Genomic DNA, 19,016 nt, shown 5'->3' on the forward strand with positions numbered 1-19,016 from the left:
ATGACCACAAGCAGATCTCATTAGTACTACAAGCAGCAGAAAAAGCCATAAGAAAAATGTGCGTTACAAGGCGCCTACTTCAACAGTAAAATCCAGAGTTACTTTGGTCAAGTAATAGACGTTGACATTTCACCACTGAGCATCTTCCCTTAAGTGCCTGCTATAAGCCATGCTCCTTAGTGGGTACAATGCCAATTACTAGAGGAAATAGCCCCTGTCTCTCTGTGCCTCTCTTCTCTCTCTGCAAAATGGGGATAATACCAATTTCATGACACTGCCATGGAGCTCTGTCAGAAACCTTTTTTTCCTAAGCTGTCTACATAGGTTCTGAAGATCACCAGAGTACAGTCAGGGGCATATTCGACAGAAAAGCCAGGTGCACACAGAAGTCTACTTTACTGGTGGATTGGGCATCGCTTGCAAAGCCTGTTTTCAAAATGGTGGACACTGGGTTGTGGTGCCCTTTTCAGCTTCTGAGAAAGGCTGGAGGTGTCCCCTATATAGAAATAACCATGCTTACAGTCCATTTCTCAGGCTCTTCACACTCTTGCCACTAGGTGCGGTGTGCTCATTACAGAAAAGCATCTCTTGCTGCTTTCTGGACTACCCCACACGGCATCACTGCCCTGCCACAGCAGCTCTGCACTGACAGTCTCAGAGGAGTAGTTGTGGAAAATAATTGTTCCCGCTGATGGCTGGGGAACAACAAGCAGGTACAAAGCCTCATGGAGATGGCACAAACCACATCTTGGTTTGGCTGTATGCAGTCAGCTGCAGCAGGCCTGTGGGCGGTCTGTGTGTTTTCCTGGTTGTGCCACGCACTGTGGCCCCTAAATGCTAAGGAGCAGATTCTGCCACACCTGGTGGTCAAAGGAAGCATGGGCTATCCAACCTTTTCAGGTCCTGAGGAGATAGGAGGGAGCAGAGGCAGTCCCTAGCTGAGGGCAGTTGAACCTTGCAGTGCCTTTTTTCCACCCATCAACCACCACTATCCACAGTGGGCTTTGATTACACATGGCATAAAGGTTCTTGGCTCTGTGCTGAGATCAGGACGGAGTGCAGCAGGAAGCAATTCTCCCTCATCCACTCTTGCTGCCCTTACTGGAGAGAGGTTTATGAACTTAAGCTGTTTGAAGTGTACCGTAGTTCTTCCATCAATGAAATAGAAGTATGAGGATTGTTTGACAGGCCAAGCATCAACCTTTAGTCTTGTTCCTGCTGCAGGAACTGCCAGCCATCGTTTTCTATGGACTGCTTGGTGCTCTGCTTTCCTGGACTCCATCCACAACGCAATTCTTGCTGCAGTGCCTGAGTATTTAGACATTTACATTACAATTTGGGCATGGTAGACTTCCCTGTGCTGCTTACCCCGCTGCCAAATATGCATAGCTTTGGCCTGTCTTGTGATTTCCCAATCCAATAATTTATTTTTCCCATTTAAAATTTTAAGAAAACACTAAGTGTTGGGCACCTTTCCTGAAAGAATATTTTACATTTTATACAGCCCAATTTTCTTAGTACCCTCCTCCTGTTTTCTGCATATGGCCTCGGGGCTAATCTCACCTTTGGTAAACTACTGATCTAAGCAGTGTACATGGGGATAAACACAGTTCCATATTTCCAGCCAACCTGCTTCTGGGCTCTGCATTAGTCCCTCTGGATTTTGCAATAGATTAATTTATGCAGGGCAGAAGTTAAGTAGTATTCTCAGGCTTCCTCCATTTTAAGTTTGAAATCCTGAACTGGCACAGTTCCTGCTCTCTTCCTCAGTCATTTTCCAGTAAAGCAAAATACTGAGCCAAAGCTCAATAACTGGTGAACAACTTGGTGCAAATTACTTTCAGCATTCACTCCCCAAGGTAGTCCATAAACATGGAGGACTCTCTGTACCTTGTTGACAACTTCTTTCCAGTTTGTATTTTCATTTAAAGAAAAGGACATTGTCTCTCGTGAAGTTCAGCTCCTACAGAAGAATGCTTTGTGTCTGCACAGCTCCGACGGCAGCAATACGTAATGCTAATAACAAAGAAGAGCTCGTGCTGAGGAGCATCCTCCATTTGCCGACCCAGAGATACGTGTATCTGATTTTTTCCATTTCTGGTCAGCTGGAAAGACAGTGGCAGTGTATAGAATTTGAGGTCTGATGCATCACTCATTATGCTGAGACTAATATGGCTTTATATCTTATTTTAGCTACAAAGGAAGTCCCGAGGCCATGGGGGATTATCAGAAAAGCAGCAATATGGAAATGTGTGTGGAGGGGGAAGGGGAATGAACAGCTGGAGAGTACTCAGTGCTGGTACTCTATAGGGAATGCAGAGATCTCGTCATAAATGCTGAGATCTTGTCATAATTGCATTGCTCTCATAGGGTCCTGCAAAGGGAACATAGGTTGTTGATTGTGGACCACCGCCAGTTGTGGATTTTATATCCCATAATGACTGGCATGGTTTTGATTCTCTTGCCATGTAGTGTGTTTGGCTGCAAAAGTTAATTTATGCGCTGGTTTTCTTGAAGCCACCAGAAAGCCACATCTTGTAATTAATTAGTTTTTAAATATTGTATCAGGACATGAGAAGTGCTTTAATTAGCTCACCACTTTCCTTGAGGGGTAAGCTTTTTTCTACTACTTATTCACACATATTTCATGTATTCCTCTAAGTAGGGGAAAATTGTCTTAAAATATTAAGAACTGTTATTGGCTGAACAAGTTCTCTAACAGAGAAATTAATTACTTCATTGCCTTGTTCAGAAATTCTTTTCAAGTGGATGACCTTGTCGCAACTTAATAACCAGAAATGTGGATCAATATGGGAAGCATATATGCAAATTTAGCAGCTGAAAGAAAGCTTCAATAAGGATAGCTAATTATATGGTTAAAAAGTGCCGTTTTACTTTCTCTGTGCCATTTCATGTATAATCCCAAATCTGTTCTCCCTCTTGCTTTCCACATTGCCTTGTCTCAGTGAAGCTACCAGCTTTGTTTCAGTATTCCCTTATCCATGACCCATCTGTTAGATGTTCCTTCTTCCCACATTTTCTTCTAAGAATTTCTCTTTTTCATCTTTAGCTATTGTATGAAACGCTTATCTTTACCCCCACTGAATTCGGAGATACCTTATGCCTTTCCCTAGCTCCTGAAAACAAACCTTTCCTTGTTCTTCTGAGGTCTCTCCATGAAGTGTGTTTGGGACCTGATATTTCCATTCAGCATATAAAAGGGCAGTCAGTTTACTGGGGAAGCCACAAGGATGCCCAAGGACTTTGTTCAGGACAGGTGATGGGAAGTGTTAATAAGAAGGGAAAACACAAAGGCAGAGAGGGAGGGAGGGAAGCAGAGAGGGAAGAAGTGAAATCCTGTGTGTTCGGGGATGTGAGATGAGGCTCAGATAGAGAATCACTCCAGGATGCGCTCTCCCAGACACTGTGTGTGCCCGACCCTAGCTGCTTTCCTAGAGCGCTCTGTCTCACGTGCTCAGTTGTGGGTTTTCCACTCTTCTACTTAATAATTTAACTAGGAAGACTGAGCAACTACTAACTGAATTATTGAAGGTGTAATTAAACTAGCGAGAGTTGAGGGGAGCATGTGAGCATTTTCTTAGCAAAAAAAAATCTGTTTTACTATGAAATGATATGTCACAGCTGAGTTCAGTTACTACCTAGGACCTGCTCCCGCTCCCTCCATTAAATATCTGATGCACCAGCACAGTATTTGTGAATATGGATAGTGAGTCTTCAGCAAAACCACCCAGCTGTTTGGAAGATGACCAACTTCTGACGCTACAGGGAAAAACCCCTCTCATCTTCCACTTCTTTATCTTCTGCAGTAGCAGTAGTCAGCTCCTGTTTAAAGGCAAAGTCATGCCCCTGCATACAGCTCTGGGTAAATGTTGAGCTATTGTATGCACAAATTTAGCAGCCTCTGTACTGCAAAGATTAATATAGACAGTGAAACAGCTTCCTGGTTGCCTGGAGTTCCTCTAAGGTAGAGATAAGGAGCTCACAATTTTGTCCTACACGTGGCAGAATTCTTCGGGGTTGTGACTTTAGTTATGACAAAGAGATAATTCAGCTCTGTATGATTAGGCCTGATAATGAAGCAAAGGTTATTTTAGGTGGGCTTTCTTTTTGTAAGACTTTGGCTAATCTTGACTGTCTTGCTGTAGCCTCAGAAGGCGTAATCCAGCTGTGGAAATCAGGTTTGACAGGATTTTATTTAGTTTAATAAATGCGTGCTTTAATCCTGGGATTTAATCATTCCACAGCTGAGAGCTATGTTGTGACGAAGTTGTGATGGGTGCTTCTGTTGTTCAAGTTATTCCAGCTCCTATGGGACAAAATCTTAAACTAAAATATGTATGTTTTCTTGCTTCACCTCCTTAAATTTGAGTTTATGACTATAGTTAACAGGAGATGACATTTCCCAGGCAGTTACTTTTCTTTCCTCTACATCATATTTTGCTCCTTATCTGGTTTCAGTTGAATCTTCTTGATTTTGCCATCTTTTTTCCTCAGGAAGAGTAACAAATATTATATTAATAAGGTAATATTGGTATAACCTTTCTTTTGCAAAACCTTGGGCCAGAGAAGCAGAACGAGGACCATCCGTTCTGCCTCCACTTGCTCCTGCACAGAAGTAGCCTTCTCTCTGCCAGTGTGATTGAAGCAGAGTCCAAGTAGCGTTTGATCTGGTATCACAGTGTGGCTAGTCCAAGTCAGTCTAGCCCCTAGTTTTATTTAATAGCCAAAGAAATCCCTATGTTGGGCCGAGCCCATGGGGAAACCTGTAGTCATGGGAGGAAGGCAGAAGTGAAAAGATATGGAGAAGATGAGAGAACTTAATGAAACAATATACTTTGGAATTTAAAAGAAACAGTCTAAGCACATTAAAATAAACAGTAACGTATCTTCACAGGCATAGACTGCTTTGAAAATCTCAGTTATATTCTCCAGTTGTCTATTTTGGTTTTTTGTTTGTTCTGACTTAACTTTTTTGAACAATTTATGACATCTGAGCATCCAGCAGATTGTTTATGTCCAGTCCATATCCTCTTGGGAAAGTGGTGAAGTTAGTTTGTTGAGCGATTATCCCATGGCCTGAGACACACCAGTAGTACAGTTTGGTAATGAAAAAACAAGTGTTGCCAGAGACAGTTAAAAGGCAGGTGAAATATGATTTAGTTGTGATTGTGAGTTGGTAAGGAACAGGACAGGTAACATAAGGAAAAGCTAAGCTTCCTCCTCGCCCCACCCAGGGTATATATAAACAAACATCATATTGTCTATGATAGCAATGGTTCTGTGAACTTCTTTAAACAGGGAATAAAGTGGAAAACTTAAACTCATATGAGATTCCTTAGATCATTTCTGACCAATTGGCAGAGCTGAAATTGCCACTGCAGAGGAAATCTTACCCACAAAAGTCTTGAAAGCAAATATTCTCAGTGCTTCAGGCAATTATACAGGTTTCCCAAATAAGCTATATGATTTCCTCAACTCTCTCTGTTCCAAAAGTCTCCTTCCCTGCTTCTTTTGTGATGAGCTTGTGGTCTTTATCTTTCCAACTTGAGATAAAACAGACAAGCTGCATTTACACAGGGCACTGTACTTTGTTATATTCCTGCTAGTTACTATACTGCTAACCTTCTCAAAACTAGGCTAGACTAAACTTCTTCAGTAAAATCATATATGAGTCTGAACTGAGCCAGCTGCCAAATATATTGCAGGTCAGACTGCAGCTGCCAGACTCGTGAGGAAAGCAAGCACTGGGAATAGGAAAACTTGCATTGAGTCATGAAGAATGGGTAAGCCAAAAAAGGATGCTGAACAAAATGGGGAGAATGAACAAGGAGGAGCTGAAGGCAGATACTGATAGAGACCCCAGTCACCTCCCACTGAGCCAAACCCTCATCCAGCAGCTTTACTGGTGTGCAATGGTAAAGGCTGGGAAGGTTCCCTTCTACTGTCATCGAGGCTGGGATGCAGGCACCTCAAGCATCATTGCCAAACTGCACCCTGGCAGATTTTTCAGATCTGCAGCATTTTGAGGGAGATATTTACCAGAAGCAGCAGCTCCCACTGAGAGACAAACTCGGCAGAAGGGAGAGGTGCTGTTCTCCACAGAGGCACATCACACCAGCAGCATGTCTCCCACTGAGCTTTTGTCAGCATGCTAATTCGGGAAAGAAAGATGTGGTCTGGCACACCAGCCCTGCAAGTTACTGAACCCTTGATGAAACTACTGCCAGCTGTAATGAGAAAAGCTTCAGAACTTTTTCTTTTTACCCGCTTTGCAACAATCCCACAGTCACAGCTCCAGATCACATTGTGCCTCTTCTGATCTGTGCTGTGCCTCTAAGACGGAGAACTCTGCCTGTTGCAAAGTCTACCAGCAGGCCTCCAGCTGCTTCCTCTCCTTGCAGACACTTGCTATGTTGTCAGCTTTGGTTGTCCTTAGTCTCTTAGCCCAATTGGACAATTGGGTAGAAAAAGCTAATAACCGCTGTTTGTGATTTTGTAGGTTATACTGCTTGATGCCAGCTTTTGTCTCCATCTCTCCCAGTGCCTCCTCAGTGCTGCTTTTGCATTCTGCAGACCATGAAGTGAGTAAGATGTGGTGTGGATGACCACCTCAAATGCAAGAGGAGAAGTCACTTGACTGGCCCCCACAGGCTTGAGAGATGTCTGTTCTAGAGACCTGTTAGAAAACAAACAAGAAAATATGTTTAGATAAGTGGGTACTTTCAACCTGAAGCTACAAACTGATGTCTGAGAGTTAGGGGATACTGTCTTCCGCCCCCAGGGGAAAAAAAGGAACAGAAATAGATCCCACAGCCAATGTGACTTTCACATCTACTAGAAACCATTTGCTCAGGACAAAGATAATAACATCCATTTTTAAATTATTCTCTCCATGAATGAGGAGAGAAAGCAGACTCTTTTCACTCAATTTCAAATATCCATGGTGGTCTTTCTGCTGTGTCCATTTTGTGGGTGCTTCCAGAAATATTCGTTTAAATGCAAACTGTATTTTCCTGGAGGAAATAGTCCAAAAGAAAACATTTGCCACTCCTCCCTTTCCCTCTTCTCTTACTCTTCTCAATGAAGATGTCTAATGAGTCAGAATATAGAACATATCCCTTCATCTCTGCTCCTCTCGTTCTTGCAGTAACATTTTCAAGTCTTAGGTCTCCACTGAGGTTTTGTTCTATTTTTAAAAAATGGAAAAAAGAAAAAATAAAACGTAGCTTCCAGCCAGCCCTCTTTCAATACACCGAGGTAGATCTCTTATCTGTTATCCAGATTCAGTGAACTTTTCCCACAGGTGCCGGAATCATGAGAACTCAGAAATGCAAAATCAAAACAACTGGGCCAGTTACTTGTACAGCTTGCATGAAAAATTGACCTTCTTTGGAAGAAGAATGAATATGTTGGGGGCAAGAAGCTGGGGGACAAAAAAAAAGAAAAAGACTTCTTTGCTCCTTGAAAATCTTGTCTAAATTTCGGATGTGCAAAGATGTGGAAATAATGTGGTTGTCTGAATATCTGGTTTAATAATTTATTGCGCCGTGTTTTGTGTTGGGAAAGCAAAAATTTTTCTGGGAGGAAAACCAGAATAATATGTGTGTATCTGCTAATTATGGGGTTTATACGAGGTCTTCTGTACTGCTGAAAAATACTGGAAAATACACAGCGGTGGTGCAGCCTCGTCCCTCATGGTCTTGGTAACAGTCCTCAGCTTGGGTTTGAGGCATTACCTTGAGGAGGGAGAAACAAGTTCATCTTCAAGGACATGCAGGTAGTAGCCTCTGCACTGAGGCAGCCAACAGAAGCACTAGTTAGCGTAATTTTGGTTATAACAGCAGATCGGCTTGGAAATAGATGGAGAACACCGCTTGTTTGCAGCTTAACCCCCTTCAAGTGATTGACTTGTTGCTGAAGCAGCTGGATGCTTTTGTGGTAAATTCCAAGGAAGGCGAAGAGATCAATGGCAGCGTGCGTGCTACCGCAATGGAGGGAAATCCCATTCTGGACTTGGGAAACTGTAGGTGTCCATCTGTCTTGTGGACAGTCTTGAGGACTGTCTTGTGTTTGTTTATAGAACTGCCAAAGCACTAAGATTTATTCAAGAACTGACCTGCTTATCAAGAATGCTGCCCAGGACAGGGGCCAGGTTAAGCCAAAATGGTGAAATCCCAGATTTGAGTTCCTACAGAATTTCTATAACTGTTTAAAAATTGGGTGTGGCAGTCTAGATGGGAAATGCACAGGGCTTAGCTTTTTTTCAAAGGGATTTTTATAGCAAGACTTCAAACTCGAAACACCCCAGATTAATTAGCTGTATGTATATCTATTAAAGTTTTGAAGATTATGCATTTACTTGTGTTGAGGCTAAAAAGAATGGGTTCCCAAGACATCTATAATTTCAGATTCCTGTAATAGCATTATGTGAAATAAAAGCGCAGATGATTCCTGAGACTCAGAAGCATTCACTGTTGCCTGAAAACAGTGTTGTAAAAAGGTATAAGCAGCACGGCATTATTAAGTGTGACTCTTGTAAAAAGGTCTGAATTGACACTTGTTACCTTCTTCTGGATTAGCACATTTTTGCAGGGTGCTCCTGATTTTTGTCTTGGTCTTGCATTTTTTTTAAAGCATTGGCCTAGAACAGCAGAAGTCAACCCAAGTGGTTCGTCTGTAACCAGCTGGGAGAGACAACGGAGCTGCCGACATAGGGCTTTGCATTTGGGGTTGTTGAGCCTGGAGAAGAGAAGGCTCTCGGGAGACCTTATAGCGGCCTTTCAATATATAAAGGCGACTTGTAAGAAAGACAGAGAGAGACTTTTTAACAAGGACTGGAGTGACAGGACAGTGGGCAGTGGTTTTGAACTTAAAGAGGGTAGATTTAGACTGGACAGAAGGAAGAAATTTTTTAGTGGGGGTGGTGAGGCACTGGTACAGGTTGCCCAGAGAAGCTGTGGCTGCCCCCTCCCTGGCAGTGTTCAAGGCCAGGTTGGATGGGGCTATCAGCAAGCTGATCTGGTGAAAGATGTCCCTGCCCGTGGCAGGGGAGTTGGACTAGATGATCTTTAAAGGTCCCTTCCAACTCAAACCGCTCTGTGTTTTTGAGATTTTGCTCACTCTACCATGGGGACCTGGGGGTGTTTTTCCTGTGCAGGTGACTAACAGAACTTGTGAAAATGTTTGTGCTTACTGGAAATAATAGGAAGTCATCTTTGGAAGGTCCTGTTCTCTGATCCCCAGGTGCTATTTTGCCCAGGCTCTCTGATGCTAAAGGAAATGTAAATTTGGTGGGCTGCAGCTGCCTCAGGACTGCTCCAGCTGAGGGGAATCCCCATATAGTATATGTTACAGCAGCTGTAGCATAGAGCAGCTGTAACTCCTGTGCCAGCGCTGTGCCGGGTTGCTGGATGGCCTATGTTCCAAATAGCCTGAAAAAAAACAACAGAAAAAATGAGCAGTGAGATTGGGAGAGGCATTCTCTAGGTTTGGTGTGGGGATCTAGGGCTGTGCTGTGCATCCGAACAGTCCTGGCTTTGAGGTGATGATGCTCCCTGGGAGTCCCCAGCCTTCAGCTCTCTGCAGGTGGGGGGACTGCCAGCATGCCAGCTGGCTTTTCTGGAGGAGATTAGAACTCCTGCAGCACCTGACAGAGGACAAATGCGCCCAGCTCCTAGCTGGAGCTTGGGGCCACCCTGCTGAGCGGTGGCCAGGCCCATGGGGACTCCATCATCAGGCACTGGTGCGTGAAGCAAATAGAAATTGTCGCTGTTTGGAAAACTATCCTGCAGAAAACAATTTACCCAATCATTCTTAACATCACAATCTTGGAAGCCAGTCTTTGCTGGAATGAAGAAAGAGGCATTCATTTAATAAATTATGAGGAGCAGCCTGACTCAATGCGCAGCTTCTTAATAGTACTTGGCAGTGCTGCTGCTTGTGATGATATCCTTAATGCGTTTGCTACTGAATAAGTAATAGATTTTCCCAATGCAATTGCACATTTTGCTCAACTTGTTTTTCTTGAATTTTCAGGCATTTGCTTTCAGATAGTAGGGTTATTTCATTGAAATGACCAGTCTTGTAGCCTATATTTCTTTTTGGTTTCTATTAATTACCATGGTGGTTTTTGTTTGCAAGAAGAATATTTACTCCCTGATCCCAAGAAGCATTTGCATAAAGTTAAGCACAAGCAAAGCTACACTGGTCCTTACAGGTGTTTATATATGTTCAAGGGCTAAGCTGGATCCTTGCGCATTAGGCTCGCTGATTTAAGAGCAACATTTTTTTGTTCTTGGAATTGTTTTTTTATGTGGAGCCAGTTCTGCTTGACTGTGTATTGCAGAGGAAATTTCAGTCCTTGTACAAATTAGGATTGCAGCATCTGTTTTCTTTTGTTCACTGCAAACAACTAGCTCTGCTTGAGCATGGCAGGAGGTCTGCTGTCTGAGTAAGCTTCACCTCAGTAGCTGGAGGAATCAGCGTTGCATCTTCTCCTTGTAGCCAACAGCTTGTTAGCTAGTGCTTTCACTTACATAGGAGACCTCAGATAAAACCTTCCTCTGTCTAAAAAACTTGACCTATTATCTTCCAAAGCCCAAGACACTGCATTAATTCCTGGAGCCTTCCAGGCCTACCGTCCGAAGTCACTGAGCAGAAGGAAGTGGTGGTGTCCTCTGCACGCTTCCTTGGCAGCAGAGAGGGATAGGTGCACGGAGAGCACACCTCCTGGTTTGAGCCTGGCAGATTCAATCAGCACATTCACAGTATTTTGTGGCTCATGATGGGGTCTAAATGTGTACTAGATACCTAGCGACTTAGTGCTGTGGGCTTTCAGACAGCAATGCAAACACTCGAGCACTGGTGTTACATGAAGACATCTGAGCCATTACCGAGTACATTAACTTGGAAGCAGCCTAGACATGCTACTGCGGCATTTCACTCTGCTTCCTCTTGGCCTTCTGGAAAAGCATCATATATTGGCCTGGGAGTCCCCACACTTTGCTGTGCACTTTCCAATTTCAAGCATACCTTACATACAGATAGGTATTATAAATAGCACACGGCATTATAGTTGCATACTATTACGTAGTTACAAGGTTAGTTGTCACTTGAGGGGTGTCTTGCGAGATACCAGCGGCAGCTCACCAGTGTATCTAAGCACCCAAAGCCCCTTGGAAAGCCAGTTTTCCTGCTTCTAAACACCTTTCATTCATTCTTCCAATATTCAGGAGAGCTCTTCAAGTGAGAAATACAGTTATTTGCACTGTACAGGCAAGAAGTTTAGTGATTGTCAAAGTCAGCTTTAAGAATCAGGAAAGTTTTGGTCCCTTGTGTAAAACCACAGAGAAAACTACTCCCTTTGATTCTGTGCTCTTGTATTACTCTTTTATGTTGGAGCTGACTGATGCCTACAAGGAAATGCATTCAGCTAACTTGGACTCTAAGAGCTAGCAAGGGAGATGCTCAGATTCTGTATAAATGTGCATCCCGTTTGCCTGCTGATAAATTATTTAAGTCTCTGCTATTTATGGAATCTGTCAGCATGCTTTGCTCTGCCGCTATGGCAGGAGAAGCAAAGGAATCTGAGCTAAATGACCAACTAAGAGTTAAAATTTATTATTGTTAGTCGCACTGCACTCAGTGGTGTTTTGCTCAGTATTTGGCGGTCCTCAGGGTGTACCTGTTACTCTAAATAACCTGTTACTCTAAATAAAACACATGCTGCCAGGATAGCTGTTCTTCTTCATTTATCTGGCAAAATGAGCCATTTTTTATTTTACTTTAAAAATCTGTATTATTAAGGCTTGTGTGTGTATTTGGGCTCTCAGCACAGACAGCTTTTACACTAGTCTCATGTTGCTGTTCCTCCATGTGGTATTTGTACTCAGAGATGGATTTCACATAGTAATGCTGAAAGCTCCCACGCACCATAGAGAAACACGGACTGGGCTGCTACTGAGCTGGCAGGCAGACCTGGTGCTGCTCAGAGAAGCTAGTGAGCAGAGGAGGGTTAGGAAATTGTTGGTATGTTATTTCTATGACTCCAGATCCCCCCTGCTCCCTCTCTCCTAGTCCTGAAGGCATCATCTGAGGTAGAGGTTGGCTTAGGGTCAATGTGGAGCCTTACCTTTCAAGCACTCCTGCTGCTGTGCAGCCACACAACTGTGCAGAGGAACAGATCTGGCTGCAAAACATCCAGGGGAGGGAAAAAAATAAAAAGAGGTTTCCAAGTGCGCAGGCAATATTGCCAGCACAAGGGTGCGTGCAGGAAAATATGGTAGAGGAGAGGATAAAAATAGTTTTTTTGGTGGTGGCAGCCTGCATTAAGCCAGTTTAAAGTGGCTATGGAACTGACGCACAGAGAGATGATACAGTTGTCTTTTACATTGTCCCCATGTAGCTTTAAAGTGGTACTGTAGATGAAGGTATGCTTAAATGTTTTCCTTTTTATTAATAAAAGCGTATATGCCATTAAAAAACAACAATTAATTAGTTGGAAATATTTCACAAAGAAGAATGCCTATCTATGTTTGTTTATAGGTATCAATATCTCTATATCCGTATGTATCACTTAATGTGTGCAATAATCATCAAGCAGTCTTGCCAAAGGATTAGAAAATGTTGTGCAAAGATTAATCAATTAGTTTCTGGGAGTATTCAGTATCTCAGTTCTACAGAGGGGTCAACTGAGCATGCGTTGAGGATGTTTAAGAGTCTCACCCAAAGACAATTGAGTCAGAGAAGCTTCTTCACCAACTTCCCTGGACTCGCCTGAGGCCAAATAGTGAGTCAATAGCAGAGCAAAGAACTGACTGAATTGTCCAGATTTCCTATTTCTATTTTCTAGTCCCCAGGCACCTCCCTTCTGTGTGTGCTGATAGTAGAATGATAGTGTGACAGTGACTATTACTTCTGATAAAGGTCATCTTAGCTTCTTAAAAAAGCTTTTTTTTTTTTTTTTTCAAAAGGCACATGACAATAATAACTTTTCCCTGGGATGAATTGCAGTCTGAGGATGGTTGCAACAACCTTAAATTAGCATAGCCATTTCTTCCTAAGTTAAAGAATGCCAAAAAAGCACTTTTGTGGTTTCACATTGTGTGCTTTGCACTTCTCTCAAATAACATAAAGTGGCTTTGAAAATGTAATTGATGGAATGAACTCAGCTTTTCTAGCATTGAAGTAATGTAGTCTGCAAGTGAATCAAGAAGTAATATTTCCTGCTGGGAAAACGCCCTCCACATGAGGCAAAGATGCCCATGGACCACAGTGTAGGGCTCCCTGGGCAGCACTGAGCAGCCACTACAGCATGTTGCAACAGTCTCTGTTAAAGCTTTCAATGCTAATTGTGGTATTTGCTGTGTTGGGAAGGGTGTTTGTGAGCAGTTCTCAGCCCAACAGTTTACAGAAGGTAGTGGCTTCATTTGAAGATGATGAGCACAGGCATTAGGATTGCAATATGTGACCAAGGGACAGAGCTATCACAGCAGTGTTCAGAGTCGCCGCAATGCAAAGATCACTGTGTGTAACAGTCACATACCTTCGTGAACTGTGATGTGCAATTGCATATGTACTCACCTCAGCACCCATATGTAGAGTATCTCTACAGTTTGGGAAACATTTTTTACAGTTAGTTCTTACATAAATGGTATCTTACCTCTTTTTATGGGATCCGTGCTCAGCCTAGAAGAGAGAATTTTCTTACAAAATCAATAACTAACTTAAAACCAAAGAGCAGAGCAATGTAAATGGCAGGTTTCACTCACACCAAGCTATTGCCCTGCATCAGCGAGACAAGGAACAGGAAGACCAGACTGTTCAGCTTTTTTTCCTGCCTCTTTCAGTTACAATTTCTGTGACCTTTAGGGACCCCCTATTATTTCCAAATCTGTGAGCCTGAATTTTGGTCCAACAGGAGTCGGGCCTTACTGGTATGAAAGAAACAGTTCCCATGTGTTTCAGCGTTATTTCGGAAGTGCAAGCTGAAAACAGAAAGCAGGACACACATTTTTGTGCCTACCTGCAGATGCGGGCACTTAACTTCCATTAGCTAAATCCAAGAAAAAGATATTTGAGGTTTTATATACTTTTTAGTAAATTAGAGAGAAAAAATATCTAAAGTACTGAGGGAGGTGAGGAATTTAATTATGTGAATCCAGAATGCCACGTGCTTGTATGTTTGATCTCATGGAAACTAGTATTGTCTTGTGTCTTCAGGGGACTTGCTTCTGATTTATTCTGGCAGAATATAAAGAGCAAAATTGTCAAGAGCATGTGAATAAGGGGGCAGAATGTGACATCTGGTAATTGGTAACTTCATGTGCACTATACCATTTCTCAGTGCTATGGCAGTTTTAAAGTGTATATACCTTATATTCGTAGCTACCCTGAATTTCAAGTTTTAGTGTAACTAGAATGACCCTCACAGCTGCTTTTGTAAAGCAGTTGAGAGTCCCTGAGATGGAAATATTAGGAAAGGGGTTTTTTAAACAGTGAATGGAAATAATTGTTGTCAAAGAGAAGCTTCTGGGTTTCTTGCTGTTGTTTTGCATACCCAGTGTGGAGTGGTCACCTCATGTTTGGCCAGATTTGCAAGCAAGCTGAACATACAGAGAAATGAAATAAAGACACAGGCTTTGTCCTCGTACCAGTCAGCAAAGCCTGGAGGTACAGTTACAGTAATGAATGAGAGCGACGAAACTTGTAATAACAAAGTGAGGCAGTGGGGGAAAACCAGAACAGAACATGTGAGGGACCTGTAACAAAATAGGCTCATAGTTTGGGAGAAGGGGACAGATGTGTTTGGAATGGAGGACAGTGTGGTAAGCGCAGAGAGGGAACGGGCCAGGGAGGGTGAAGTGGGACCCATACTCTGGCCACCCAGTGTTGTATCTTCCCAGTTCTCCTTCCGCCTTGTCACTGATCTGCCTGAATAGAGAGAAGTGAAAATGAAGCTTTCCAGGCCCTTTCACACACGGGGTCTGCTTTTTTTTTTGTGCAGCACTGGGGATAATAGGTGTTGAAGAGTCTGTTAACAACAGAAACTTGTGCACCTAATTACTTCTGCACTGCACTAAGTGTTTGCCCACAGTGTCAGTGCCACCTGCCCTGTTCTCTAATTAAAACTCACACTCTTTGTGTGCGCACTTTTGTGAGCCCCTTCCCCCCTCTGACCCCCTCCTCCCCAAATTCTCTCATTTGTACAAAACAGGAGCTCAGGAAGTGCAGTGACACCAAGCACATTAAGTACTGACATGCCGTAGCTCTCCGGGGAGCACAGATGGGGGCTTCAGCTGCAGCAGGTGCCGAGAAGAAACATCCCAACTCAGCCAGAGAATTATTGTGCATCATCTGTATGGGCCTATTGTTTCGACTCATCCAGCTTGGTCACAGGCTACGCGGGGCAGCGGTGATGCCAAGGGGGGGCTAATTCAATCGCTGCTTTTAATTTAGGAAATGAAAAGGATGTTCTCCCCTCACTCCCTTCCCAGAATGCAGCACATGCGGGTTTCACGACAGACTTCACAGTCAGGCTGTGTTCACAGGAGTCGGGGGAGAAGGCGGAGATGAGCTGATTATTATGCTTACAAATGTATTTTCTGTCCTCTTTCTAAGGGAGCTCTGTTCATTTTGTTGTGGGTAAAGAAAAGGGGGGTAAAGAAAAGGGGGGTAAAGAAAAGGGTCAGGCACTAAGGTTAAAACTACCGCTCCACAAGCTGCAATCCAAACTGCATTTTTGGCTGTGTTAATGAACCACTGCGTTGCATGCAATGCTGGCCAGCCATCGTGCGCGAGGCACGGCAAACAGTAGAGATGAGAATTTTCAGCTGTAACTGACAGTGTTCCTTGGATAAATTACGAAAATAGTCTGCAGCATGTGTATCCTGGAGCCCTCAGGGCGTCTAGGGATGTCACAGTTATGCTCCTGGACCTAAGCAAATGGGCCTGGTGTAAACCAGAGGCTTTCCGATCAGCTTTTTTACCATCTGTGATGCAGTGTGGCAAATTTATATCTACAGTAAGAACCGAAAAATCAAGTCGTCCAACTGCATTTCTGGAGATGCACATGAACTCTGTGCTTTTGAAGAGCCTCACAACAGCAGTGGTTTCGGTCCACTCAGTGGACGATAGAAAACATGCTTTCTAGACTGAGCTTCAGCTTCCAGACTCTTACTGATACAGACTAGAAAAGAAAGCCAAATATATTGCCTCATTGTGACCCTTTTTGTGTGAGATGAGGGAAAGAAGCTTAAAAAATGTCAGGCTTATACTTTATTATGTACTGTATATTCTTTACAGTTTATCATATACTTTATATTCTTTGCTTATATTTTATACTATATACTTTACTAGACACTTTAAGCAGTTACATTTATTAAAAGCTGCAGGAGAAAATAATATCATTAAAAAACTTTGTATTTTTTCCATGAAACTACCGTTCTGTGAGTCTGCTGTTTGTGAATGTCTGTCTTCCCTTTTCATTCAGGAACCTTGATGATCAAAGCGATAATTAAAAAAGATGCAACACAAATCTTGTTGTGTGAGATATGAACACTGGAAGAGTGGGGACACTAGTAAATCAGTGCTTCTGAAAAAATGTCTTTAACTCAGCTGGCCCATACTCTAATAGGATATGGGGACGTAGTTAGCTTCTATGGCAGGGCTTTGCCAGAGAAGAGAGAAGTGCAAATTCCCCGAGTATGAGGCTATTCTATATAGTTTTTAGAATAATGTTTTAGAGAGTTTACTTGATCTTGTGACTTTTTAACCCTGGGCTGCTATTCTTTTATGGGTTTGAGGCATCAAAGTAATAGCACTTGGCCTGTGTCAAGATGATGGTAAGATGTTAAGCCTTCCACTTCCCACTGGCACAGCTCTAATTATAGCTGTTAAAGCATTTGGGGAAGAAAGGGGGGAGGAAGGAAAGGGAAAGGAATTAAGTGATTCAGCTGAATTTATGCCGTGAGCGCTTGTGGCCCTGTAGTTCTCTCCTCAGCACTGGAGGAGGGAGGTGTGTTAGCATGGGGTAGGCAGGAGGTCCCCTGCCTCTGTGCTGCCCAGCCTGTCCCTTCCTCTGCCAGCACATAGACCTCCTCGATTGCATGACCTGTTTGAACAGCAGGAGCCAAAGAAGCTGTCCTAAGGTTGTGCTCGCTTTCAGGATCATAATACTGCTAGCCAAGAGCCATGGCCCTGGCCCGGGCCCAGCACAGCCTAGGCAATCACGCAGTTCCCCTCCTTTCTGCAGCAGCAAAGCTAACGCAGCCATTCCCTTTCTGATACAGAAGTCATGCTCTTCTCCACCAACCCCCGTGGAACAGAGATGGGATCCGGACATTTCCTTGGATGCCAGAAAAGGGCCATCTACCCAAGCCAGCATAAAATTTGCACGCAAGTGGCTGCCAGCAGGGATATTTCGCATCTCTTGGCTGCGGGGCTGCTGATGCTGTGTTTGTCCCAGCGACATTCACTTTATTTACAGACGTTAATGCAGAAGGGCCATGAAGGCCTGGCATCCATGCCTGAGCTCATACACGTGGGTATACCCTACTCTACTGTACAATTCATGGTCTGTCCACAGAAAGTGTGCCTGCTGCTGGCCAGCTGTGAGAGAAACTCTACTTCTAGCAGGAGGAGACCAACTTTAAGCAAAGTGATCTAGGGTGTTATTTTCAGCACTGCTCTTTGTTAAAATGAATCATATCATTATTGCTACCTTTTTAATGACCTCCTGCAGCTGACTCAGTCACAATACACTGTACGTACACATTTCCGGTTAAAAGATAGTATTTAAAAGTTCTCCCATTTAAATACGGCATCTCCATAAATACTCAAGTTACGGAAATTTCAAAACCTTATTCTAATCCAAAACTGTAATTCCCAGTATATGTTTGCACTGGCCATCTTTATAAATTTCTCTCTGCAGTTGAAGCATCACCGTCATTAATAGTCTGTATCATGCTACCTGACCATGTCTGGACTAGGTATAAAGCAATGTTAATAGATCTGTGTCCTGTGGAATACTCTTAATGATTTGGCAGAAGGTAATTCACTGATTTTTAAGCCTACTGTCTCAGTCAGGACTTACTTAAGTTCACCACAGAGGGTCATTCTTTCTGCTGGAAAATTTTTAGGAGGCATTGAATCAAAATGGTTGGTAACCAGTGTCCTTGATAACTGACCGGACAGTACAAAACGTGGAGACTGGTTTACACTGGTGGGTCCCAGAGCTGCTGACATTGTAGGTCTGCACTGTGAGTAGACAGAGAGTGGGTCAGAGATTGTTCAAAAAGTCATACCTGGGTAAGATCTTCTAAAGAAGAATTGCAGGCATGGAAAACTGATTCACTCCCTTCACTGCTGTGCCACAGCTCGTGTACTAATTATAGTGCAAGAGGAACTAAGCTATATGTGAAAAATTTTAGAAACTGGGTGGTCTTTGGAGAGCAGGTCCTTCTTTTTCTAAATCACTAGCTTGAATTGTTCTCACCGTAGTAGTTACTGGTTGCAGTAAGACTCTGTGAAATGCAAGGTCAGCCAAAAAAAATATTAAAAAAATCATTGATGATTTAAAGTAATTGGTTGATGAGCTTACTGGGCTAGTGCCAATTGCAAAGTCATGGAGATTTTGTGGAAGGATCTGAAAATTATAAAAAAGGGGTAGCATTCTTTGAATTTTTCTAAATTAGAGTGAATTTCCCTTGTAATGATTATCTCCTGTCTTTGGTCCCCTGTGGACCAAAAGGTAAGGAGGATGTAACAAGTATTACTGGACATATATATCTTTATTTTCAACAGACTATGTAACCGTATGGACTAGTCTTGGGAGTCCTAAACATTTTCTCATGGATGGAATGGAACAATATTATGTGCAGTGAAATTTATTTTGGTTTACAGTTTTTATATGGAAATAAATGACAACTACTAGGGGGAGGAAAGTGACCGATGGGATTAAACCCCTATATTTTTGCAGGAACAACTCATGCTCTGGT

The sequence above is a fragment of the Leptosomus discolor genome, chromosome 7 (genome assembly GCF_034619465.1).
Source record: "Leptosomus discolor isolate bLepDis1 chromosome 7, bLepDis1.hap2, whole genome shotgun sequence".
In the NCBI taxonomy this organism is placed as follows: domain Eukaryota; kingdom Metazoa; phylum Chordata; class Aves; order Leptosomiformes; family Leptosomidae; genus Leptosomus; species Leptosomus discolor.